Source organism: Armigeres subalbatus, chromosome 3 (assembly GCF_024139115.2).
Source record: "Armigeres subalbatus isolate Guangzhou_Male chromosome 3, GZ_Asu_2, whole genome shotgun sequence".
Lineage (NCBI taxonomy): Eukaryota > Metazoa > Arthropoda > Insecta > Diptera > Culicidae > Armigeres > Armigeres subalbatus.
Window position 1 is genome coordinate 55,803,573 of NC_085141.1, and position 26,306 is coordinate 55,829,878.

A 26,306-nucleotide genomic window follows, 5' to 3' on the forward strand; every position below is an offset into this window, starting at 1 on the left:
ATATATCATCAGGGCTTGTAATGTTCACTCAATATCAGGATCACAGGATAAACAACGAAAGCTGATTCACACTTGGCTTGAAAAACGCTTGCTTTGGTCTCATCACACAAAAAAGTCGAAAACCTGTACATTACATATAGCTACGTAGTTCAACGTCACCTTTGCGTACAACCCGTTTGGGCTGCACCTTTGAGTTTTTTGGCAAGCCGGTTGCAGATGTTTTCGGGTCGTGTCATTGTGTCATTGTCATTGTACGTTGCATTAAGAGGGAGATAGCGAGAATTGGACTCACGATAAAAACCAGCAAAACGAAGTACATAGTCGCTGACAATAAACGTGAGTTCATTAGTGGTGGTGGTAGCGAAATGGTGCTGGATGGTGAAAAACTTGAAGTGATAGAACAATTTGTGTACAATGATGTTACCCGCGAGGTGAACAGGTGTATTCCTGCTGCAAATATTGCTTATTACGGACTTCGTAAACAGCTTAAGTCTCGTAGTCTGCAAACGAAAACAAAACTCGCGGTGTATACTGCTGATTCTTCCGGTGGCCTTACACGGCCATGAAACATGAACGTTAATGTCACTCCTGACGGAATCCAAGTTTAAAAGTGCTCGCGTTTTTGGGGGCACACCACTCGGTATGGAAGCCACGCACAACTGTCATTTTTATTATTTCACGCATGCTGCGACGTAGCAAAGCTAAATCAACAAAAATGACAGTTGTGCGCCATCTCTGAATCGAGTGGTGTGCCCCCGAAAACGTGAGCACTTTTAAACTTGGATTCCGTTAGGAGTGACCTTAAAGGAGGCTGATTGGAGAACTTCCGGAGTGTTTGAGCGTAAGGTGCTGCGGACAATACTCAGCGGTGAACAGTAGAATGGTATCTGGTGGCGTCGCGAGAATTACGAGTTGTACCAGGTGTATAAGGAGCTGGATATTATAAAGCCCTTACAGCACAGCAGACTACGGTGGGCTGGTTACGTTGTTAGTATGCCAGAAGAACGTCAAGCGAAGATAATATTTAGTAGAGAAACCGGAAGAGGCCGCAGGCTTTTTGCTGATGAGGACCTGGTGGCGCTCAACATTCAGGGCGACTGGAAGCGATTGGCCCAGGGTCGATTTAAGTGGAGAAGGATACTCCATTCGGCGTAGGTTCATCGAAGAGCTGTAGCCCATTAAGTATCAAGTAAGTAAGTTTGGCACGGCCAACGGTAAAACAGAAAGTTCTTAAACTCATATGTGAATATGTACGTTATGTGGAAGATATTGATTTGGAAAATGTATTGGAGGTAACCACTTTCCCTTCGATGGGACTCGAACCCATGACCCTACAGTACGCTAGACTGGTGTTTTAACCAACTGAACTGAAGTTGCGTGCTCTTGCCTACGCAATGCGGTCGGGTCTGAGCTTAACGACCGACTGGCAAATAGCTTACACAACCTCACTTGATCAGTACCGTTGCTGATGAAGAATGTGTATAGCCGCCAGACATTCTAAATACTCACGCTCCTCTAATGTGGACGTGTACAATACACATGTGGAAGTATTGGCTTGAGAAATGGATTGCGAGTGATTTGACTATGCGTCCAATTTGGGAATCTCGAGCTCGTTCAGTAGCCGCTAGGTTTCGAAGGCCGACGGAGGTCCTTCGTAGCTTAGTTGGTTAAAGCACCAGTCTAGCGTACTGTAGGGTCATGGGTTCGAGTCCCATCGAAGGGAAAGTGGTTACCTCCAATACATTTTCCAAATCAATATCTTCCACATAACGTACAAATTCACATATGAGTTTCATAACATTGTAAATTAACGTCCAAGTCGGGTGGTTTAATCCCCGGAAATAGGCAATTAACTTTGATTGAACAGAAAGTTCTTCATAATATCCGCAGGAAACTCTAAAGAGTTATCAAAGGAAACTCTTTTGAATTCACATGGGAAATTCTCCGATATTTCAACGGAAAGTTCTTTAGAATTTCCTCGGAAGATTGTTCAAAATGTAGATTTCAGTAAAAAAAATTTGGATTTCAACGGAAAATTGCACGAAATTTATTGAATTAATTGATATATACGAGTAGACGTTCGATAACTGCAATGCTTTTGAACTGCATTGTTCTTTAACTGCAATTTGATAGTTGCAACAGTTTTGAAGTTATCGGACCGCTGAACTTCAAAACGATGTCAAAGTCGATGATAGTTGTATAACGCTGCACAATCGGGCGCACTTCTATTGAATCTGACGTCGACTGACAACTGTTTGAAGTCTAGAATGCATGCAGTTATCGAACTACATTCGCTAAATGAAACGTAAAAATGTTGCAGTTATCTAACTACTAATGTATTGTCCATAAGAAACTCTTGGGAAATTCCATTGGCTGAAATCAAACTGGTAATTTGGCCGAAAAAATGTATTCTCCCGCAGGTATCGAAGAGACCATGGTTCAAAGGTAAGGGACGTGATTTTGTTCGAACCATGTGTCGACTGATGTCCAATCACTACTCGCCAGATGCACACACATTCCGGATTGGGCTTTCAGAAAGCAATCTCTGTACCTGCGGCAGTAATTATCAAGATATCGAGCACGTCGTGTGGGGGTGCGTCGAGTACCGTGAAACTAGATCTAAGTTGACTGAAGCTCCCCGGGTCGGGGGAAAGCAACTAAAACCCATCAGGGAGGTGTTGGCGGATCTTGATTCAGAGTACATGAGCCTTATCTACATGTTTTTGAAAGAAATTGATGTCAGAGTCTGATTTGTCTCCCCCCTGTCTGTTGGTTTTCCCTTGCGTATGTCCTCTTCTTTCTGTTGTTCCGTCTTTGTTATTTTGTCTTTTTTGCAGATCGTCGTTAATCTTGAACAGCAAAACAAGTCAATATTGTCAACAACAATTCAGTACATTAGGATTCCCAAAAACTTTCCTTTCCCTATATTTGTAATCCATAATCTCGAGTAAGCCGCGAGTACGTCGGTTACCCTATCTAACTCTAGTATAAGTCTTGATAACTGTAATATTACCTGTTCGGTACTTAAGTTCGTTCTTTCACCCTGAACTACATCCCTGTGCTAATGCGTTGAGCAAATGGCTGAGAGTGATTGAACACCCCATTCTTTCCCAGCAAGGCAGCCTAAATCAAACACTATTGGATTTAGTTGGGTGGGATTAAGAGAGATTGTAAGAGAGATTGAGAGTAGGTGAGATCGACTACGTCACCGATAAATTGGATTTTGATCACCATATCCCTATCTTCAAGATTTATCCATATTAGTAACTGTAAGCTCTCAAGACAAGCGGTTGTGCTATAAATGTTATATGTCTGTAAATATAAGCGGATAATTGTAATAAACTACAGAACAAAATGGACTTAAAGGTGTAAATTGTGAACAATAGATGTAATTGAGTGTTAAGGTCACTCCTGACAGAATCCAAGTTTCAAAGTGCTCGCGTTTTCGGGGGCATACCACTCGATACGGAGGCGGCGGACAACTGTCATTTTTGTTGATTTAGCTTTGCTGCGTCGTAGCATGCGTGAAAAAATAAAAATGACAGTTGTGCGTTGCTTCCGTATCGAGTGGTGTGGCCCCGAAAACGCGAGCACTTTGAAACTGGGATTCTGTCAGGAGTGACCTTAAGTGTAAAATATTGTGTTGTAAATATATGGAGTTAAGTGTAATTAAATATTCGAGGATAAATAAACGTGTGTGTGTGTGGTATGTGTCTCGAATAAGAATGAGTTTTGTGCACGGAGAAGAACCCCACCAATAAAGGAAACATACCTGCAAGAAACCTCAGGATGGCAGTGTCTCCAAATAGTGCCTATTTGATGTTGGTAAGGGTCCGGTTACCCAACATTACCAATGTAAAAACAATTCTTAAAAATTATCAAAAGTTTCGGCTCCGTAACGCCCAATGGCAAATGAGCCTATCCAATAAACGAAAGATTTAAAAAAAATGAAATTTGGCCTCAAGGCCTGTGGTAGAATGGTAGAATAGCAAGCGTGCGTTGGAAGCAGCTTTGGGGTACACTTATTAACCCTTATGCGGCCAACAAAAAAACACACGTAGATGGCCGACAGGGTACCCGTGTTCCCATAAATTGATATTCTCATAACTTCAACAATTTTCAACTGATTTGGATAATTTTGACAGTTTTGGAAACAGAAACTCATATACTTTTTGCACATTTAGGTTTACTTATGCCTATGCCTATGGTTATAAAAGAAATCTTTGAAGTAAGGCTTAAGAGTCTACACGCGTAACCAAAGACCATTCAACCAGTTTCAAATATGCTACAAGCTCTTTGCGCTTCTTAGATTGAAGGTGTTCACAGTATATGCTTCGGGAAATGCAAAAATCCCTGAAATGAGGTCTTAGTCATCCGAGAAACCTCTGGAGTAAAGCCTAAAGATCTATTCGCGTAACCAAAGGCCTATTATGCAAATTCAAATACGGTACATGCTTTTTGTGGTACTTTCACAGTACATGTTCCGAGTCATCCAAGAAATCTCTGGAGTAAGGCCTTAAGGTCTACACTCGTAACCATGGGTCTATGGACTTGGCTCAAAAGTGGAACATGCTCTTTGCACATTTTGAAATCAAATGTGATCACTACATATGTTCTGCACTATCGAAGAAATCTCTCGGATAAGTTCTCTGGCGCCTTCATTGCATATGTTTATGGTCATCCAAGAGGCCCTCCTTAGCCGTGCGGTAGGACGCGCGGCTACAAAGCAAGACCATGCTGAGGGTGGCTGGGTTCGATTCCCGGTGCCGGTCTAGGCAATTTTCGGATTGGAAATTGTCTCGACTTCTCTGGGCATAAAAGTATCATCGTGTTAGCCTCATGATATACAAATGCAAAAATAGTAACCTGGCTTAGAAACCTCGCAGTTAATAACTGTGGAAGTGCTTAATGAACACTAAGCTGCGAGGCGGCTCTGTCCCAGTGTGGGGATGTAATGCCAATAAGAAGAAGAAGAAGAAGAAGAAGAAGATGGTCATCCAAGAAAACCCTGGAAAAGGCCTTTAGGTCTACACGCGTAACCAGAGATCTTTCAGATTTTTTCAAAAGTGTTACATGCCCTTTGTGGTACATAGAATAGATTGCGTCCATTGCATAGGTTCATGGTCATCCAAGAAAACCCTGGAATAAGCCTTTAAATCTGCATGGGTACCCAGAGAACTTTTGGCTTGTTTCAAAAGTGGTACATGCCCTTTGTGGTACATAGAATAGAATACGTCCATTGCATATGTTTATGGTCTTCCAAGAAAATGCTAGAATAGGCCTCAGGATCTTCACACGTATCCAGATACCTTTCGGATTGTTTCAAAAGTGGCATACGCCCTTTGTGGTACATAGAATATACCGCTTTCATTGCATATGTTCATGGGTATCCAAGAGAACACTTGAACAATCCTCAAGAACTTCACGCGTAACCAGAGTTCTTTCGGCCTATTTGAATAGTTATACATGCCCTTTATGGTACGTAGAATAGAATGCACCCATTTCAAATGTTCATGGTCATCCAAGAAAACCCTGAAGTAAGGCATTAGGATCTACACCATATCTCTAGTCCATATCTCTGGTTAGGTTCTCCATATCTCAGCCTGTTGTAAATTTGGTTCATGCCTTTGGGGTGCATGAATAAAATGCGTTCATGGCATATGCCAATGGTCGTCCTAGAAATTTATGGAGTAGGCTTCTAGGCTTACACGAATATCTAGAGGGTCTTTAAGGTCACTCCTTACGGAATCCAAGTTTCAAAGTGCTTGCGTTTTCGGGGGCAAACCACTCGATACGGAAGGAACGCACAACTGTAATTTTTACTATTTCACGCACGCTGCAACGCTAAATCAACAAAAATTACAGTTGTGCGCCGCCTCCGTATCGGAGGAAAACCGCTACCTTCCGTCCCTCCCAGTTGTTCTTCAATAACTGCATCTGGTACGGAGGTTGATCCACCGACCTTGACTCTATGGAGTTCGTAGACTACCTGGAGCCCACGACAACAACAAGAACTACTTGGAATACAAACATATACCAAGAAGGGGTTACGCAACTTGTTTATTCTTCGATAACTGCCTCCATTACGGAGATTAATCCGAAGACCTTGACTGCATGGAGTTCGTAGACTACCTGGAATCAATGACAACTTGGAATGCAAACATGTTTTAAGAGAAGGTCATTTTATGACCCGGAACATATACTGTGAAAGCATTATATGCTAAGCACCATAAAGAGCATGTACCGTTCTTGATTTTGCACGATAGACCTTTGGTTACGTTAGCAGACCATAAGATCTTATTCCAGGGATTCTTTGGATGACTGAGACCTTAACCCAGGGGTTTTTGGAGACCCAGAATATATACTGTGAATACCGACTATTCTAAGAAGCGCAATGAGCATGTAATACATTTGAAACTGATTGATAGTCCTTCGGTTACGTGTGTAGACTCTTAAGCCTTACTTCAAAGATTTCTTGTATAAACATGGACAAAAGCTGTAAACCTTGACAATGGCAAAAAGTATATAAGTTTCTGTTTCCAAAACTGTCAAAATTATCTAAATCAGTTGAAAATAGTTAAAGCTATGAAAATATCAATTTATTGGAACACGGGTACCCCGTCGGCTATCCACGTGGTAAAGAAAATCAGATGCCCCTCCCCACGTCCCTCCTCACTGTATCATTGTATCACTCCTCACAGATGCTACATTTCAGCTATAAAAACACATTGAAATATCACCACTTGAAGTTGAAAAAGGAACACGGGTACCCCGTCGGCCGCATAAGGGTTAAGTAAGCACTTATAAGGGGAGAGGGGAGCCGGTCATTTTCTTACGTTCCATTAAAACAAAAAAATAGTTAGTGTGGGAAAAATCTTACATCGGGGCCAGAAAAAAATGCTTATGTAATTAGCGTACGATCCCTTTCTTGTATTCAATAAAGAAAGCACATTAGCCCCGCCCCTGTGTGATCTGATTTGTGTCTAAATATGATGTGATTGATAATTATAATGATAATGATTTTACAATTAACGAGGGGACACACTTTTTGTCCGAATTGATCGCAGGCTCCATTCGACGGGGAATCCTGTCTCATTATCAGCTATTGAAAATTGGTCAGATCGGACTACAGGATCAGAAGTTATGGCCAAAACACTATTTTAATGCACAAAACATGCTAAAAAATACTCATTCATATTTTTTTTTGTTTTTTTATGGACGAGAAAATCACCAACGCCGCTAGGTGATTTAATCAGGGTTTTTTTTTCATATTATAAAACAAAATCACTTGGAATCTGTCAGTCCTAGCGACGGTCGCCGATGGGTGGTTGCTGTGGACATTTTACACTAAGGTGGCGTGTTTATCGATTTGGCTGTCGTCGGTGGAAAGTGAACTTTGCCGGCAAGATTCTTTAATTTTGTTCCAATAAGAGATTTGAAATGAAATCGATTTTTTCCAACCCACCATTGTATACAACAGAAGGTTGGTCCGAGATTAATTTTCTTCAAAGTACAAAATTAATCATTTGGCGACAATAGAAAGCTACCTTCGGTAGCAGAATCACAATCGCGTGATGGTGAATCACAATCGCGTGCAATCAATTCGAATAGATGGAATCACTAACAGCAACCAAGTTACCATGCCAAACGCCGATGCCACCGAAACAGTACATTTTTGCAATCAACTCTTTCTTTCCAGAAAATGCTGGTTCTGAGAAGAGCCATTTTTCCAATAACTAACTGCAACCAAACGCTTGCCGGAACCTTTACGTTGAAATTTCACTTCGTGCTGTTATTGTCCGACGGCCACTCGATGACTTTTCGCTAAGACGCTACAGTTTGAAATAAATTTTCAGCACCGTCACTGGTGGCGCGGTATTGCAACAGCCGCCATTTTTGTAATCAACCCTTTCTTCACATACAATGCTGGTTCGTTGAAGTTGAATGATCTGCAGGATCTGGTGGTTTTTAGTTGGAAATGCTACCAGCGCTTTCGTGCTGCTGTCTTCACTTCGCTGCTTCCGCTTCGCCACATCTCCGTTCTGCGTTAAATATTGCTCGAACTGAGAATTAGATCCAAACACGCAAGTTGCTTGAATTTGATGTCTGTGCTTGCGATGCCTATACATGATTGATTGGTTTACCTGCTTCCAAACTTTGTATAAATTATTGATAATAAATAGTTAAAAATCGACTTTTTCAGATAAAAACAAATAAACGATGACTCATCATTGATAGAATGGTCCAAATAAATTGAAAATCCATCGAGAAATGGCTGAGATATTAACGTTCAAAGTCTATCATATTTTCGCGTCTCCAATTTTCGCAATCGCAAAGTGTGCCCCAATATAGAAAAGATAGACGTAGTTCTACGTTGGGATGCGGTCACTCTTCCTGTACCACCACAATGACTGTATGTAGGAGTTGGGTTGTTTGTGCTTTAAAGGTTAATCCTTTTGCAATTAGTGAGTGTGAGTGAGCACGAGCAAATCAACTTTTCACGGCGCTGGTAGTGAGGGAAAAATGGTTATCTGTCATGCAAACGTTATGCAGATATGTCATCAACAGCGGTGTGGTTCTTGAAATTCCTGGGCGGCCACTTTGTCATCATAGCAGATAAATGAAACTCAAGCGCATTTATTTCACTTTCTCTTTATTCGAGTGCACTGAAAATCCATTTTCCCTCCCAGTTTGCTCTATTTCATACGATAAGGATTTGCGATCGGGAATATGTTCTTCAATTGAAGTAGACTTTTGTGTTTTCATTTGTGTAGGTGTTATCTCTCTATGTACAAAAGTGCGTCTAAGTTTTCCATTTTCCTGGTATGCTCATTACGATTAGTCTTGCATCATTTTTTTCTGTTTTTGTTTTTGTCTCAATATTATAATATCATAAAAAGTATATCAATTTTTCATATAAAGAGTTTTCTTTTCATCTTTCATGTAAATTCCCTTTTTTCGGTTTTGCTCACTACTGGCTTCTTACATCGCTCTTCTAGTTTGCTATTCCATTCGTAAATTTTACACATTTGTCTCTTATCTAGTACGATTTCGGTATCTTACACTGACTTATGAATACATTCAGGAGTCTTAAAAGTACAGCTGGTGATTTTTACCCATTTTCACCTAACGTTTTTTGAGTTTTTTTTTGAGTGTGTGTTCTTTCTTGTGAAAATGTGTGAAAGTGAGTTGGTTTGGTTCAGTGTGTTCTTAGATTTCCTCTGAAAACTCTGATTGTGAGTTTAATGGTTAAGAAAAAATATCCTTGACCTATGATTGTAGCAATCGGAAATAATTGGTAACATTGGGATTTCGCTAAATTTATCTAATAGAGTTTTCTGATGTCTTACATTAACTAGTTTTGTTTTCTTCAATATACAATATGATCGACTAAAGCTACACAATCAGTTTACTGCTTCTCGTTCTGCGTTTTTCACACTCATTGCAATAACCTTCAGCTGCGATGAGCAGAGTTCTATTATATCAAAAAAGCGCAATGAGCCATCATAATTTCATTCTCACAGACATATGTATGCGGAAACGCAGAATTTATCATAACTTTCTTCTTCGTCCTCACTTTATAATACGGAGAATTGTTCAAATTATCAGAAAACCAATTACCGTAACCCCACCGCTCGAGGAAGCAGTAAAAGCTTTGCACCACACATCCGACGCACCAGTTCGACAGCACCGCTCGGGAGCAGATTATGGCGGACCCATGTTTCCAATGCTGGCTGGTCGAAGTCTGGCGTACCTTCTACGAACTTGGGTGAACTCGAAAGTTGGGCAGCAGCTACAAAGACCACAATGTGCAACCAAGTGGCTATGGTCTGTCAGGTCAAATGGCTGATGGTGGTGCATCTGTTGCCGAAACTGGACGAAACGCGCCTAATCCGGGGGCTGTTTGTGGAAAACTCATTTCAAGTTTTGTTCGGCAGCAGCAGCAGCAACAGGAGCAGCTGGTTTCCTTATGGGCTATCTTCGGATCGCTTTGTGCGGTAGTGTGGCTAGGATGGGATTAGAAGAAAATAGATGGTCTTTTCAGAATAGTGTTTATATTTTTCGTCATTTAGGATACTGGGAAAGATCGTAACCAGGTTTTGAATTCAAAGGAAAATGAAAATAATCCCTTTCTTCTGAACTCCTTACACTGCCATAATAAATTGTAAAGTGAAGTACGCGCCAAGATGCAAACCACATAAATTCGGTTTCCTTCAGACAAACACAATTTTTCCTTCCAAGAAAGTTTATTAACAATACTTTTGCCGTTCTACGTACAATTGTCCCATGTGACCAGTAGCCTTGCGAGCAATAAGTCGTAAGATTGCCAATCCGGAAATGGCGAGTTCGACTCTCGGTCCGGGCATAATGTATCCATTGTACTTGCCACACAAGATACATACTTATGTAATGGCGGGCATAGGAAAGCTTTCAATTATTAACTGAGAAAATGCTGAATAGAATACACCCAGTTTTTTTACACGGTTTGGTTTTGGCCGTTTAAGACCTTCAGCGTTAATGAAGCTATGAGTTAACCCCACGAAAAAATACATAAAAATCAAAGAAAATTCAGGGGGTATTTTAAAACCTGTGAAAGTTCAGGTAAACAGAGAAATTAATAAATTCTAACCGCGTAAAAAAAATCTTGGGTGTACTAAGTTGAAAAACAGGCCAAGCTCCAGAAGAACCTTTCATAAAAAAAAACTTACTAGCGTCAATTTGTCCTACTAATTTTGAAATCGATTGAATCTGAAAATTTTATCTATAACTTTTTTTTAATCTTTCGTTTATTTGGAAGGTTTTATCTATAATCTGGAATGTTATTTTTCCAGGTTGCACGCTAAAAATGAACTACTCAAAATTGAGTCGAATCCGACTCATTTTCATTAAAAACGGGACAACTCAAAATTTGAGTAAAAGATACTACTTCAATAAAATGATGATTGCACTTAAACTAGGAGTCTGTTTGTCGTAAAATGCACTTAGATAGATAGATAAACTTGATTCGCATCTGTAGTATTAAAAATTGATGGAAGGCCAAGCTTAACTTTCGCGAAATCATCAGTATCTTTTACTCAAATTTTGAGTTGTCCCGTTTTTAATGAAAATGAGTCGGATTCGACTCAATTTTGAGTAGTTCATTTTTAGTGTGTACATTTTTCCAGGACATAAAACGGAACACTACTTATGTAAACGGTTTTCAGTCTCCATCATCATCAAGCGACAACTTTCAATGGGACAAATTAACTCGAGTTAATATTTTTCCATCAAAGTAACATGGGACAATTATGCATAGAACGGCAGTATACTCAACAACCAATTTCAACATTTCTTTAAAACTTTATGACATATACATATGGCTGTAAGATTCTAATACAAAAATGCAAGCTTCTTGTTGAGACATTGTACGCATGAAATGAGTAGAATAGCAAGGTTTTAACGCAACAATTGTTCTATAGTCTAGCAAATTTGTATACATATGCTAAAATTTAATTCAGATTTGCCAAGGAGCTTATACTCTGCAATCCACTGGTTCGGTATAATATTATAAAAGTCACGATAATGCCACTTTCCCAGATTGTTGCAACATAAACTTACGGAGCATCTTCCAGAAACGTGCTACCTATTTCCGTAAAGCAGAAGCGGCGAATGACTGCCTTCAAGCGAAAATACAAGGTTTCAATTAGATTATGTGTATTTATTAGGGTGGTTCAAAAAATTGATTTTGCTCCACAGTGCTCATCTGCTTCTTTACCATGTTCTGAGTGTCCTCTGAAAATTTGAGCTCATTTGGATTAAAACTGATTTAGCACAAGCCGTTTCAAGTTTGCATGCAAATTAGTATGGGGAAATTTATTTTTTCATTATACTGTTAATGACGCTTCCCCATCAAGCGCATGTTAAAAGAAAACCTACATAGCTAAAAGGAATACTCAACAGCTTTCACTCAGTGAAAACCGCATCTCAATTAATCGTTCCAATAATTAGTAATCGAATTTAATCTATTTCGTGGCTTTCTGGAGCTAATTTCATAACTCATCAACAGACAACATTGCTGCTCGTGGCGCGAAAGATAGCACACACAAATTCAGGCTACTATGTTGCACTGCACATTTCAGTGATGCCCTCAAAGAAGTTTAACGATCATGACTAAAGATTCGCAACCTGTCTTAAAATCGATTACTAATTATTGGGGCGATTAATCAACATGCGGTTTTCGTTGGGTGAAAGCTGTTGAGTATCCCTTTTAGCTATGTAGGTTTTCTTTTAACCTGCGCTTAATGGGGAAACGTCATTAACAGTATAATGAAAAAATAAATTTCCCCATACTAATTTGCATGCAAACTTGAAACGGCTTGTGCTAAATCAGTTTTAATCCAAATGAGCTCAAATTTTCAGAGGACACTCAGAACATGGCAAAGAATCAGATGAGCACTGTGGAGCAAAATCGATTTTTTGAACCACCCTAGTATTTATTGCTCAAACATTCCTTGCCCTGGTGCAAAGTTACTAACTTTAAATATTGTTTTTAAAGTATTTTATTTCATGTTACTCTCCCTTAATGTGGTCGGAAGGTCTCTCGGTTTGGGCCATGAGGTTGTCATAGCGACTTTCCTCTGTTGCTCACGAGCTTGTCTGGCACCCGAGGTATATCATTTGGATAGTGAAGAACTGGCTTGTGCCGAAATTCGCGATTTTTTTTAACGACCAATTACCCTGGAGAAATTCCTGGAGGAACTTCCGGAGGAATTCCTGGAGGAACTTCCGGAGGAATTCCTGGAGGAACTTCCGGAGGAATTCCTGGAGGAACTTCCGGAGGAATTCCTGGAGGAACTTCCGGAGGAATTCCTGGAGGAACTTCCGGAGGAATTCCTGGAGGAACTTCCGGAGGAATTCCTGGAGGAACTTCCGGAGGAATTCCTGGAGGAACTTCCGGAGGAATTCCTGGAGGAACTTCCGGAGGAATTCCTGGAGGAACTTCCGGAGGAATTCATGGAGGAACTTCCGGAGGAATTCATGGAGGAACTTCCGGAGGAATTCCTGGAGGAACTTCCGGAGGAATTCCTGGAGGAACTTCCGGAGGAATTCCTGGAGGAACTTCCGGAGGAATTCCTGGAGGAACTTCCGGAGGAATTCATGGAGGAACTTCCGGAGGAATTCCTGGAGGAACTTCCGGAGGAATTTCTGGAGGAACTTCCGGAGGAATTCCTGGAGGAACTTCCGGAGTAATTCCTGGACCCAAGTAACATGGTTTGTTGTATGAGTGTAAAAAATACATCTTTCAAACATATAGTTTGTTACGTTTTGGTATGAAAAATTTTCACACGACCCAAACAGTGCAAAAATTATCGATATTTTCACCATCTTTCAGTTGCAACCTTGTTTTTGATTGCACATTCACAAGACTAAACTTAAGTACTAAGGATTTTTTTTTAGTAACCGACTTTCAACATGGTTCTGTCAAATTGAATACCAAAACAAAAATGCTGACCAACACGTTCAAAGAAATAAATTTTATACAAAAAACGAATGAAAACAAGCATGCATGAAATGATGAACACCATTTTAATAATATTAATTAACATATACAAACTGAATTAATATCAAATTTGTCTCGAAGTCTCGGTCGAAACATTATTTCTCGCGTGATTTTTGAAAACGTCGTAAGTCCAAAAGAGAGGCTCTCTTTGTTTACTTTCTCTTTCGATTATTACAAAGCCATACTAACAATTACATTGGATTTTCCAGCACCGATCTGAAGAAAATAGCTTTGTCTAGTGTGCTGAGGTGAAAATATTGCAACAAATATTAAACTAGCCTAGATATTAGCAAAAAAGAGCGTAATGAAAGAGAGTCTCTCATTTGGACTTACGACGTTTTCAAAAATCACGCGAGATTTATGCGGCTCATGTTTCATTGGCTAACTTTTCATTTTACTTCTCCTAAATTCATGCGCCATTGATTCAAGAAAAATGTAACTATGCCAAAGCTTAATTTTGAAATTAATATGTAAACAAATACTCGAATCTGCAATATGGCAAGTTGTCGATAAACAACAGGGTCGATGAAGAACGTTCATAACATTGATCTTAAAAGATGTTGAAATTACGTTAAACTTCTATCATTGTGGTATATATTCTGACGAAACAAATGTCAAAAAATGAACATGTTATGACATTGTTCGTAAAATCTTCCTGTAGACATGTTTTATGTTGTGAGAATGTAAAACGAAACATCGCAAAAAACCAAATAAAAGGCAAAATTAGACATGTTATCAGCAAGTTGTGAGAATGTAGTATGAAGCTTCTTCTCTGATCAAATTGCTGTATGTTTTGCAAAAACCTTATCATAGCTTTCATTAACCATAAGATGTTTTGTATTTCATTTTCCCGACCTTTATTCAACATCATTATTAGATCTTCGTTAATAATGATGTTTTCGGTGTTACTTGGGGAGGAACTTCCGGAGGAATTCCTGGAGGAACTTCCGGAGGAATTCCTGGAGGAACTTCCGGAGGAATTCCTGGAGGAACTTCCGGAGGAACTCTTGGAGGAACTTCCGGAGGAATTCCTGGAGGAACTTCCGGAGGAATTCCTGGAGGAACTTCCGGAGGAATTCCTGGAGCAACATCGGGACGAATTCCTGGAGGAACATTGGGAGGAATTCCTGGAGGAACTTGCGGAGGAATTTCTGGAGGAACTTCCAGAGGAATTTCTGGAGGAACTTCTTGAGGAATTTCTAGAGGAACTTCCGGAGGAATTCCTGGAGGAACTTTCAGAGGAATTTCTGGAGGAACTTCGGGAGGAAATCCTGGAGGAACTTCCGGAGGAATTCCTGGAGGAACTTCGGGGGAATTCCTGGAGGAACTTCCGGAGGAATTCCTGGAGGAACTTCCGGAGGAATTCCTGGAGGAACTTCCGGAGGAATTCCTGGAGGAACTTCCGGAGGAATTCCTGGAGGAACTTCCGGAGGAATTCCTGGAGGAACTTCCGGAGGAATTCCTGGAGGAACTTCCGGAGGAATTCCTGGAGGAACTTCGGTAGGAATTCCTGGAGGAACTTCCGGAGGAATTCCTGGAGGAACTTCCGGAGGAATTCCTGGAGGAACTTCCGGAGCAATTCCTGGAGGAACTTCCGGAGGAATTCCTGGAGGAACTTCCGGAGGAATTCCTGGAGGAACTTCCGGAGGAATTCCTGGAGGAACTTCCGGAGGAATTCCTGGAGGAACTTCCGGAGGAATTCCTGGAGGAACTTCGGAGGAATTCCTGGAGGAACTTCCGGAGGAATTCCTGGAGGAACTTCGGAGGAATTCCTGGAGGAACTTCCGGAGGAATTCCTGGAGGAACTTCGGAGGAATTCCTGGAGGAACTTCCGGAGGAATTCCTGGAGGAACTTCCGGAGGAATTCCTGGAGGAACTTCCGGAGGAATTCCTGGAGGAACTTCCGGAGGAATTCCTGGAGGAACTTCCGGAGGAATTCCTGGAGGAACTTCGGAGGAATTCCTGGAGGAACTTCCGGAGGAATTCCTGGAGGAACTTCCGGAGGAATTCCTGGAGGAACTTCCGGAGGAATTCCTGGAGGAACTTCCGGAGGAATTCCTGGAGGAACTTCCGGAGGAATTCCTGGAGGAACTTCCGGAGGAATTCCTGGAGGAACTTCCGGAGGAATTCCTGGAGGAACTTCCGGAGGAATTCCTGGAGGAACTTCCGGAGGAATTCCTGGAGGAACTTCCGGAGGAATTCCTGGAGGAACTTCCGGAGGAATTCCTGGAGGAACTTCCGGAGGAATTCCTGGAGGAACTTCCGGAGGAATTCCTGGAGGAACTTCCGGAGGAATTCCTGGAGGAACTTCGGAGGAATTCCTGGAGGAACTTCCGGAGGAATTCCTGGAGGAACTTCCGGAGGAATTCCTGGAGGAACTTCCGGAGGAATTCCTGGAGGAACTTCCGGAGGAATTCCTGGAGGAACTTCCGGAGGAATTCCTGGAGGAACTTCCGGAGGAATTCCTGGAGGAACTTCCGGAGGAATTCCTGGAGGAACTTCCGGAGGAATTCCTGGAGGAACTTCCGGAGGAATTCCTGGAGGAACTTCCGGAGGAATTCCTGGAGGAACTTCCGGAGGAATTCCTGGAGGAACTTCCAGAGGAATTCCTGGAGGAACTTCCGGAGGAATTCCTGGAGGAATTTCCGGAGGAATTCCTGGAGGAACTTCCGGAGGAATTCCTGGAGGAACTTCCGGAGGAATTCCTGGAGGAACTTCCGGAGGAATTCCTGGAGGAACTTCCGGAGGAATTCCTGGAGGAACGAGATTCCTGGAGCCTGCGTTCCAACCTTCCGCTTTTGTTTTCCAGAAAGCTGCAAGATTGGATCCCTCCCGCGATAATTTCAAATCGTTGATTCACGACAACGGTGATTTGTGTCAATTCGACAAGTTTAATTACTTGCGAGCATCTTCGAGAGATGAAACACTATGATCTATTTTCAGATCAACCAAGTTCAGTTGAGCGCTGCCACCAGCAACATTGCGTGGAATATTCTCGAGGCGAAATATGATAATCATAAGCTGATAGCACACAAACATCTGAAGACGAAGTTTTCTGTTCCAGTGTTCCGATTTATTTCAAATGTGAAGGATGTGAAATTTTATGTGTTCCCTCGAATTACTGTGTATCTGCTCAGACAACTATTGACATCAATTCCTGGTGGCTGCCATCAGAAATCTGTCTTGCTGTTACACGAATCTAGTGCGATAGATGCAGTTCTTGGCGTATCAGTTTTCTACGAGTTGCTGTTCAGTGACCTGATGAAGCTGTCGGATTCAGGTCCGATTTTACGATACACCGAGCTAGATTGGATAGTTGACGGAGAAATAGTCCAGTCACTACGTTAAATGCAGTTGCAGCCTTAGTTAGTACAGAAGAGATTCGCGAGCAGTTAGCACATTTTTGGGACTTGAAGTCATTCCGTCGAAGAATCTACGTGTGAATCAATTTTCGAGCATATCACAACAAGAGACCCAGATGCAAAGTTCCGAGTGGTGCTGTCAAAAAAAGCAGTTCATAATGGAACATTTGGGAAAGTCAAAGACGATGAAGTGCCGTAAGTCACTGATCTCAACTGAAACGTTCGAATTGGCTGATCGACTGACCCGATCAGCCAATTCGAACGTTTCAGTTGAGATCAGTGACTTACGACAATTCAGCAGCGCCGTACTTAGGAACTCGATGCCTGAAGAAGTGTGTTGAAGAAGGAGAACAGACGTTCCCTTCCGCAGTCAAAGTCGTGATGCACAATTTTTTGTCGATGACATACTAACTGGTGAAAAATCTGTCGAAGAACGACAAATCCTGTAGAGATGTTTCGACGCTGCTCAGTACTGCTGGTTTCAATCTATGGAAGAGGCATTCTAATCAACCAGCAATCTTGAAAGGTATTCCCAGTTATTTACGAGACAAGCGAGAACTTTTGGATATCGATACGTCGTCTACCGTGAAGATCCCTGGACTATGTTGGGAGCCAGCGACAGATAAGCTCTGGTTCAAAATGCCACTCTGGAAGCAGTCGTTACCTATTACGCAACACATTGTTCTTTCTGATTCCGCTCGTTTGTTCGATCCGTACAGATTAGCAAGGCCAGGGATTGTGCAGGCGAAGATGTTTTCCCAAGAGCTTTGGAAAAAGAAATAATCTTGAGATTAGCCGTTGAGCGCAGATCTGCAGTCCCAGTGGCTACAGTTCAGGACAAATTCGAATCGACTAGACGCATTATCCTTTCCCTGCCGGATCGCACTCAACAATAATGTGATTTCAAGGATTCTTAGATGCCGACAAAGAAAGCGTACGGCACAGCGATCTGTCTGTGATGTGTTCCACGAGAGGGTCTGTTGATGGTTAAATCCAAAATAGCGCCTTTGGAGAACCTTACCAAGAAGAAGAAACGACAATCGATACCACGACTAGAGTTCTCGTCAGCCCTGCAGTTAGCGCATTTGTACTAGTCAGTAGCAGAGAGTATTCAGATTCCAGCGAGATCTAACTTCTGGACTGATTACATGATCGTGAAGTGCTGGCTTTCGTCTCATCCGCCCAGATTGCAAATATTCGTCGCCAACAGAGTATCGAAAATACAACACAACACCGGAAATGATGTTTGGACTCGTATACCTGGAGTTGAGAAACCGGCTGACGTTATTTCGCGTGGCGTGACACCACTACAGCTTGCCTGTAGCTGTTTGGTGGAGTTGGCCTGAATGGCTGCAGAAGGATTATTTCCTGCGCATGACCGAAAATGAGCGATGACGCAGTACAGCAGTTTGATTCAATTACGATTGAGGAAAAGCGGTTGGTGACAGCAGCACTGCATGTTCTACCGACTTGTGAAATGTTTATGCGGTATTCAACGTTGCTCAAATTGATTCATTCGAGTGCTTGTAGTATTGTAGTATTCAGTAGTTTCAGAAGCAGCCAACGATAGAGTTCAAGTTCATTCCTGCCAAATCACCGAATTCCGGTGGATTATGGGAAGCTGCAGTTAAGGCGCTCAAGGGTCACATGAGAAGAGTCATCTGCAACACCGTTCTCTGTTCAGACGAGATTCAGACTGTTGTAACGCAGATTGAAGCCTGCCTCAATTCAAGACCGATTATTCCGATCAGCAACGACCACAGAGATCTGGAAGCATTTGCTCCGGGACACTTTTTGATTCAACGACCGCTGACTGCGATTCCGTAGCCAAGCCTTGAAAAAACGAACAGCGGGTAATGTCTGTGACATAACCGCTAAGTGGACGTAGGACTTGACTTGACCATGCCTTTAAGATACATAATATGTCCAAATTTCTCACATCAACTATTTTGGATAAATAATCGGCGTTGCATACCATTCCTTGGCAAAATCTTCTCATCAAACCGACACAGAAATCAAATCTACCTCGAACAAGAATTATCAAAAAAAAATCAGAAAGGTTATGTACAAGACACAACCGCCCAACGTAAACAACGTAAGGCAGTTTTGTTCATTGAGGATTGTAGTGCCATCGGGCATGAATCTTTTTAGAAAATTCATTTGATTACCTCTGTCACTGGTTTCGAACAAAACTAGCGTATCTTAAGATATGAAAATTTTTGGATACAACAATTGTTTAAAAAATTTACTATGAAAACCCAAATCTATTCCTCAGTGGTAATGATGCCTTTCTTGGATCCGAATTGCCTACATTTGGGCTTTGAAGCATTTGAAGAAATATTTCAATAGAAGAAGCCCTAGGAGAGTATCCTCTTTTCCGTTTGCAACATTTATTATTCAGAAGCATTCCAATCATAGGCATATCTTGTTTTTCGTGCATCACTAGAAATCATAAAATGTCAATCATGTACCAAAACCCAATTAATTTGGTTGTGATGCTCGCGAGTAGTAAACGTTGCGGACGGGAAAAGAGTGTGTGTGTGTTATTACAATCTAACTCCCACTGTCTGGCAGTGTCACCAGTGTTGGTAAAATCTCAAAATCTCAAATCTCATCGGCGATTCAAACCATGCGTGAGTCAAATCCCATCAGAATCATGGCCCAGAGATTTGCTCATGATTTGAATCGCAATTTGCATTACGTGTTCTTCATTGTGGAATGCATTGAATTAACTGTTTTTCGTCTAAAACAATGGCTAATAATTGCTTATATAAACAAAACATACGCCTCGATTGCGTTTTGACACTTTTTAGAACGAAATCATTTTTCGGTGAGTAAGCGAAGTGATGCGATTCTGGCCCAGAAACTCGAGCGCGATGCTCCCCCTACAGAATCGCAGGCGAGTTAGCTCGTGCATGAAACCTCGATTCAGATTTGAGTATGATTCTTCCAACACTGAGTGTCACTTTGGATTAAATATTCGTGCAAACATTTTATTAATATCATTGCAAGACTTTTGAATCAGGGAGCAAGAAGGTGATAGCTCTATTGAAACTCATATAGCCCGTTTCAAGAACGTATGCGTTCCGAAGATTTTGTCGTGTACAATAAGTACCGCATGATTTGCACCCACGTATTATAAAAATATCTTAAGTGCATTCACACTTCCTGAATCAAAGTTAAATCCTTCTGATTCCCCCCCCCCCCCTTTCGGATTGTTTTGCTCAAAAAGAACAATTTGAGGGGCAACAAAAAAATTTTCCGGAAATTTTGAGAATTTTCAAAACTTTCTTTAACAAATCCAAGGATTTATTTTTTATTTTTATTTTCTCCATTTTAATATTTATTTTTTACTAGCAGAGCCGACGAACTTTGTTTCGCCTAAAATTGATTTATTCTCTGATTAGTTCTCGAGTTATGCAGAAATTTTTGGTTCATTTGTACGGGAGCCTCTCTTTCCAGAAGGGGGAAGCGTTGCAAACCATCACAGAAACATATCTTCCCTTCCAAAACCTCCACACGCCATTTGCTTGATCTCGAGTTATGATGAAATTGGTGTTTCATTTGTATAGGAGCCAGGTTTCAAAGAGGAGAGGGGTGTCGAACCATCTGAAGAACCTTCCCCGGCCTCAAAAACCTCTGCATTCACATTTTCACGCCGCTCGATTCAGTAGAAGAAGAAGAAGATTACCACCTCCCCCTTGAGCTTGCGTAGACCATAATTTTTAATAAATATGTGTAACGGCCTTATTAGTTTTCAGTTTGCAAAAAAAATGCTCAACATTTTTCCAAAGTCGTTTTTTAATATATACAATATGTTTGTGCAATTACATTGCGATTATTGCATTACTAGCAAGGGCATTGGCATTGATAACAATTGATCGTCTCATGCCTGCACAGTGCACAAACATGCCCTTATCTGCATCACTTTGTATACACCATGCACTACATGACTACATTACGCATTTTTGTTACATTTGGTCCGGCTCCATTGTTCTACTTTTTGTGCGAAACACCGCACAAAAAGCAGAGTCCAAAAGCCAACCGCACTGAACGGCGACGGCCGAAACGAGACTCTTGCAGACAAGAAAAGAGGGTGCTGCCAAAATGATCCGATACCCTATTTTAACGTTCACAACCCATAGCTTCAATATAATTGACAAATTGGTAGAGAATTTCCGAGTCGATTGATATATAAATCTCAAAAATCCATCTGAAGATAAAGGCGCTGTTCGCGCCGTCGTCATCGTCGCTGTGCAGTGCTGCTGAGTGTGAAGAGGAACGCGCCAAACAGAGCAACGTGCATTGCTTTATTTGTTTTCTGTTCTGTGTATTGTTTCATTCTGCGCGCCAATACTGATCGCAATGCGATCGTTTGGCGCGCAGATAGTCTAATTAGATTTAAATTTGAATGTTTTTGCGCACGTCCCCAAATTATAATTTGTATTGTATCCGTACTAAGAGTCGCCTATAAAAGGCGACTCTGAAATCATGTTCTGTACAGTGTCTTGAAAGTAACCTCCGAGCTGGCACGCTGCCTCTCGGAGGCAATAAATTAGAAGTCCAGTTCAGAAGCAGTAGTTTTTCTCATTCGTCGTCCGGAGAACCACACCGTTAAAAAACAACACAACGTAGGGTCGTCCCACCCTGGACGAAACATTGGTGCCGTGACCAGGATGGTGCCTGGAATCGACTTCCCGACGGCGAGAGAGGGAGCTGCTGCAACAGTTGGACGATCAAGCTTTTTCTTCTGCACCGTTTTGGATAACGTCCCAGCGAACCCGTGCTACCAAGTCGGATCCCGAGCATCCCGAGCGATCAGCCTGCCGTTCCAGCCGGACCACCAGATCCAAAACGCTGAAGAGGAAGAAGCAAGCAAGCACACTGGACAGCCTCATCTTCGGCGCTCTTGTTGGATAACGTCCCAGCGAACCCGTGCTACCAAGTCGGATCCCGAGCATCCCAAGCGATCAGCCCGCCGTTCCAGCCGGACCGCCAATTCCAAAGAAGCCGAAGAAGAGGAAATCGACAAGCCGCTGTGCCGAGCCACAGGGCTGTATTCGGAGCGGAGCGTATCATCCGTCTCCAGGGATCGTCATCCCACTGGGCCGCAGCGCCACTCAGGGCCACAGCGTCATCATGCGAACCAGAGCGCATCATCCGGTTCCATTCTCATTTGGAAGGCCGTCAGCCTAGCCGGAGCCTATCCGGAGCGCATCATTCGGCCAGGCGAAACGTAGTCGACCGCAGCGTCATCTCTCAGTCCGGAGCGCATCAGCCGTGATCAATTCGATCACATCAGGGACATGCATCAATCGAATCAATCCAACCATCCCGATAAACCATCATCAGCCGTGCCGTCCATTCAATTATTGAATCGAAAGTAGGAAGCAATAGAAACCAACCAAAAGCAGCAGCAGCACAGCAGCAGACCGTAATAGCAAAACGTTCGTTTTGGGGCGGCGGTATGTTCGCGCCGTCGTCATCGTCGCTGTGCAGTGCTGCTGAGTGTGAAGAGGAACGCTCCAAACAGAGCAGCGTGCATTACTTTATTTGTTTTCTGTTCTGTGTATTGTTTCATTCTGCGCGCCACAACTGATCGCAATGCGATCGTTTAGCGCGCAGATAGTCTAATTAGATTTAAATTTAAATGCTTTTGTATTGTATCCGTACTAAGAGTCGCCTATGAAAGGCGACTCTGAAATCATGTTCTGTAAAGTGCTGGCACGCTGCCTCTCGGAGGCAATAAATTAGAAGTCCAGTTCAGAAGCAGTAGTTTTTCTCATTCGTCGTCCGGAGAACCACACCGTTAAAAAACAACACAACGTAGGGTCGTCCCACCCTGGACGAAACAGGCGCTATTAAAGTTCAAAATCTTACATGATTTCGTGACGGTCTCGAATTTGGAAATTTTCATTTGTCACCCTGTATCCGAATCTTCCCCTTAGACGTAGTTTACGTCAAAAATCAGGAGGTATCTGTCCGGTCACGAAATATCAGCCTCGACAGTGGCAACCTTCCCATTGAAGGACTGCCTGAAATAAACCACAAGTTGGCTCAGCAGGGGATGTAGACTGTATCTCAGCTCAGCCCTTCCACTGAAGAGCCTTTTAATCCGTGCGATAGCGACTGAAGGAGAACATTATTTTTAACTCTTAGAGCCTTGAAAAAGGCTGTTTGCTTCGGCTAAGTGCAAAAAGTAAGAAAACGATCTTTTCAAATAACCGCGAATTTCTAGTGATGGTATAAAAAAGACTGAATGCTCTGCGAGCGAATGCACTTTTCTTTTATACCTTATTTTGAATCTTCTCTGCTTCCCAATTGGTGGACCAATCAGCTAGTGTCTTGTATCCCGCTTCTTTGTCAGCCAAAGCGTCATCATCATCAACGCGTTCGAGAAAAGCTTCTTCTTTTTTACGCTTGTTGCTCGCTGCTGGCGTCTATTCCCTAACGGGACTTTTCGCTAGATGCAGGCCAATAAGCCGGACAAGTGAGCTTAGAATCGCAGTCAGGTGGGAAGTACGTGTTCTTTTCTGAGACAACATTGTTAGTAGTAGAAGGAAGGAAACACCCGGACATGGGATTTCGGGTGATAAGATTTAGAATTGGTAACATGGGACGATCATTCAGTCACGTTCGCTTTGAGTGCGATCAGTATCAAACAATGTTTATCTACATATTTTTTTATCAATGCCAAAAAATCCAACATTTGATGAAAAAATCGATTGATAGTTTATTAATGTTTGAGCTGTTATCTGTGTTTTTATCCAAATAAGATTATGTGAGAGATTTGGACATCTTATGAATCTTTAAAGGCACGGTCAAGCGAAGTCCTTCGTCCACTTCGCGGTTAAATCAGAAAATTATCCACTGTTAGTTTTGACGCTATTTATGAAAATCACGCATAAAATTTTATCTCTAGAATATTGGATTTGGCACCCAAGTACAATTTCTATCCCGAAGGGTATTGAAAGCTTTGATATTGATCTCTATTATTGGCTCTCTGAAGAACCGTTTGTTTTTAGACATACATGCTGCATCATGTGGATTTTCTTCAGCCTGTCTCGGCTCAGCACCGATGCCGGCCGGTCTCGGCTCGACTCTGCTGCTGCTGCCGGTATCTGCTCAGCATTGCTGCTTTGTCGGGTCTGTAGGGTGGACTGCTGATGTACTGGCTAGGTTTCGGCTGATGATGGTCGCTTCGATGGTATCGAGCCGAAAAAGCGGTCGGTGCAGACTTCATTCCCTGCTAAAAGGTGTGAGTGCTGTTCAATCGATGATGCGGTTGCTTCGCTTGTCCCGGTCAGAATGAAAGGAAAAAATCGCGTTGCGCTATTTTATGGCTTCTCGGTAGACCCAGCGGCTGCTCATTCGCTGGTGTCTGCACCAATCAGAACGTGGTAATGGAATGATGCAAGAATTATGCGGTACCCATATTTATAGGTTCCCTTGATCTCAATGTTTTTCATTGAAAACAGTTTCATGCCTATTGAAACAAGTTTTTCGGGTCTTATCAAGCATGGACATGGAAGGCATACTTGAAATCTGTCGATTGAGGGGCTTACCGCAGAAATTCGTCCACTGAGACGAACGCTATTAACATTTAAAATCTTTCAACACAGCGTAACGCGGTCGATTTGAATATTTTGAAATGACACCCGGTATAGTAAAGAGAGACGTAAGTCCTACGTCAAAATTCTGAAAACAGATTGATTAGATGGAGTCGAGCTCAATGGCTCAGTCAAGTCTTGTGGAAGAGAAGGTCGACTTATTATTCGTCGGATCTTCACAACCGAAACAAATGGAACTTTCCGCAAAGGGATCCAGAAGATTTGTATACTTCCCATCCTGGACAACCAGCAGAACAGAATACTGCACGTCGTCCAAAACGCGATCCTCCACAGTTTGTATATGCCATCGGGCATGTATGGCGACTATTGTCCATGCTCGGTTCATAGACACGTCGAACGATCCTGTGTCGTTGAACTTTAAGCGGTCGAGAAGTAAATCAATTTATATGCGTTTGATCGTGTTACTGCTCGGTGTGCTGGTAGTTAGTTTGTTCTGCTTTGTGCAGCCGAATCATGATTAGTTAAAATCATTGTGTATGCTGAATGGCGCGTTCGTATCGCTTATTAGAGTGAATCCAGATCCAACGATGCCTACCAACTAACTAATAATCTTTTCTGTGGTTTTTGTGGAGACGCAGAGGTAAACACGGTCTTCAAATAGCAAAAACCACCTAATAATATTCCTTTCCTCTTCCTAACTGATTACAAGAACGTGGCCGGTGCCGTTATTAATCATTTGAATATTTGAGCACACTAAGAATGCTTGCACAATCCCATTCAATCATTCAGTTGATTCTTTGTGCAATTTCACTATTTCTGGTCAATCGGAGTAGCAACAATAGATATGTGTAGTCAGTCAAAGCTAAGCTAAGCTAAGCCCCGTTGGGGCACTTAAGGCAGCAGGATACAACTATTTCGCCGTTGATGTCTGAGGACGTCCATCAACTTACGTTCATCCCTGCTTAGTATTCTGTTGGAACCCACTGCTTTGTTTTCCTTCACTAGGGACGTGAACATCAATTGCAACTGCCTTGGACATCGCCACTGACAAATTGTCTGCTTGATTAATGAGACTTCTTCTGTTATTGTTTCCTACTTTTGGATGATCATAAGACTAAATACGCATCCATATGGGGCAACTGTCGGCATTTTGGGGCATTACCGCTGCGCCACGGGGGTGATCTATAAGTAACGTTGCTTCGCTTTTGTGTTTGTTCTGGATCCAAATCGCTTTGTATTCTTCGACAGATCTCCTGTTCACCTGTACATCGCTAGTCATCGGTATCTACTAGTCCACTGAAGTGCAAGAGTCGCATATCCTACCCCATCGGCTGGGAGTTCCAGTTCTTCAATCGTCGTTGGTTCATCAGTTCAATTCATCGTGTCACCGGTAGCTAGGAGCTGCACAACAGACAACTTTGGCAACATTAGAACAGTCCGTCCGCCTATCGCCAGGGGGTGAACCATCAGCTACGTGTCTCCTCTGTGAGCCCGTGTCTAGGATTACAGTCGTGTTTCAATCGGTTTATCATCTAACTCCAAAACGCGCTGTTCCGGGAGTGATTCGTGGGTTTGAGTCTGGCCAGTGAAAAGGTTTTGACGATGACGATAGAAGGTCAATTTGAAGAAAATTTGAAAACAACCTATGTGACGTAGGCCGTCGTCATGTGATTCTGAGGTTGCTCAATGAAAACGACGTACTACTACATGTGACTAAATGCTTTCTTCCATCATTTTGAATGTGCGCTACCGTCTTTGTTTTGCAAATCTGAAATGGTATTTTTTTTTTGCAGCCTGCTAACCTGTTTTCCATTGCAAAAATTTAATCCCTCA

The 26,306-nt window shown here is 42.2% G+C and overlaps 1 protein-coding gene across 1 annotated transcript in view; it reads right to left on the minus strand.

Annotated features, from left to right (window-relative positions):
• Positions 1-8,636: 8,636 nt before the first annotated feature.
• The window catches only part of LOC134224346 (hemicentin-1), a 587,700-nt gene continuing 570,030 nt past the window's right edge, over positions 8,637-26,306 (minus strand). The window contains exon 13 of the mRNA XM_062703676.1: positions 8,637-10,007. The gene's annotated coding sequence lies outside the window, so the exon portion shown is untranslated. The remainder of the gene's footprint in view (positions 10,008-26,306) is intronic.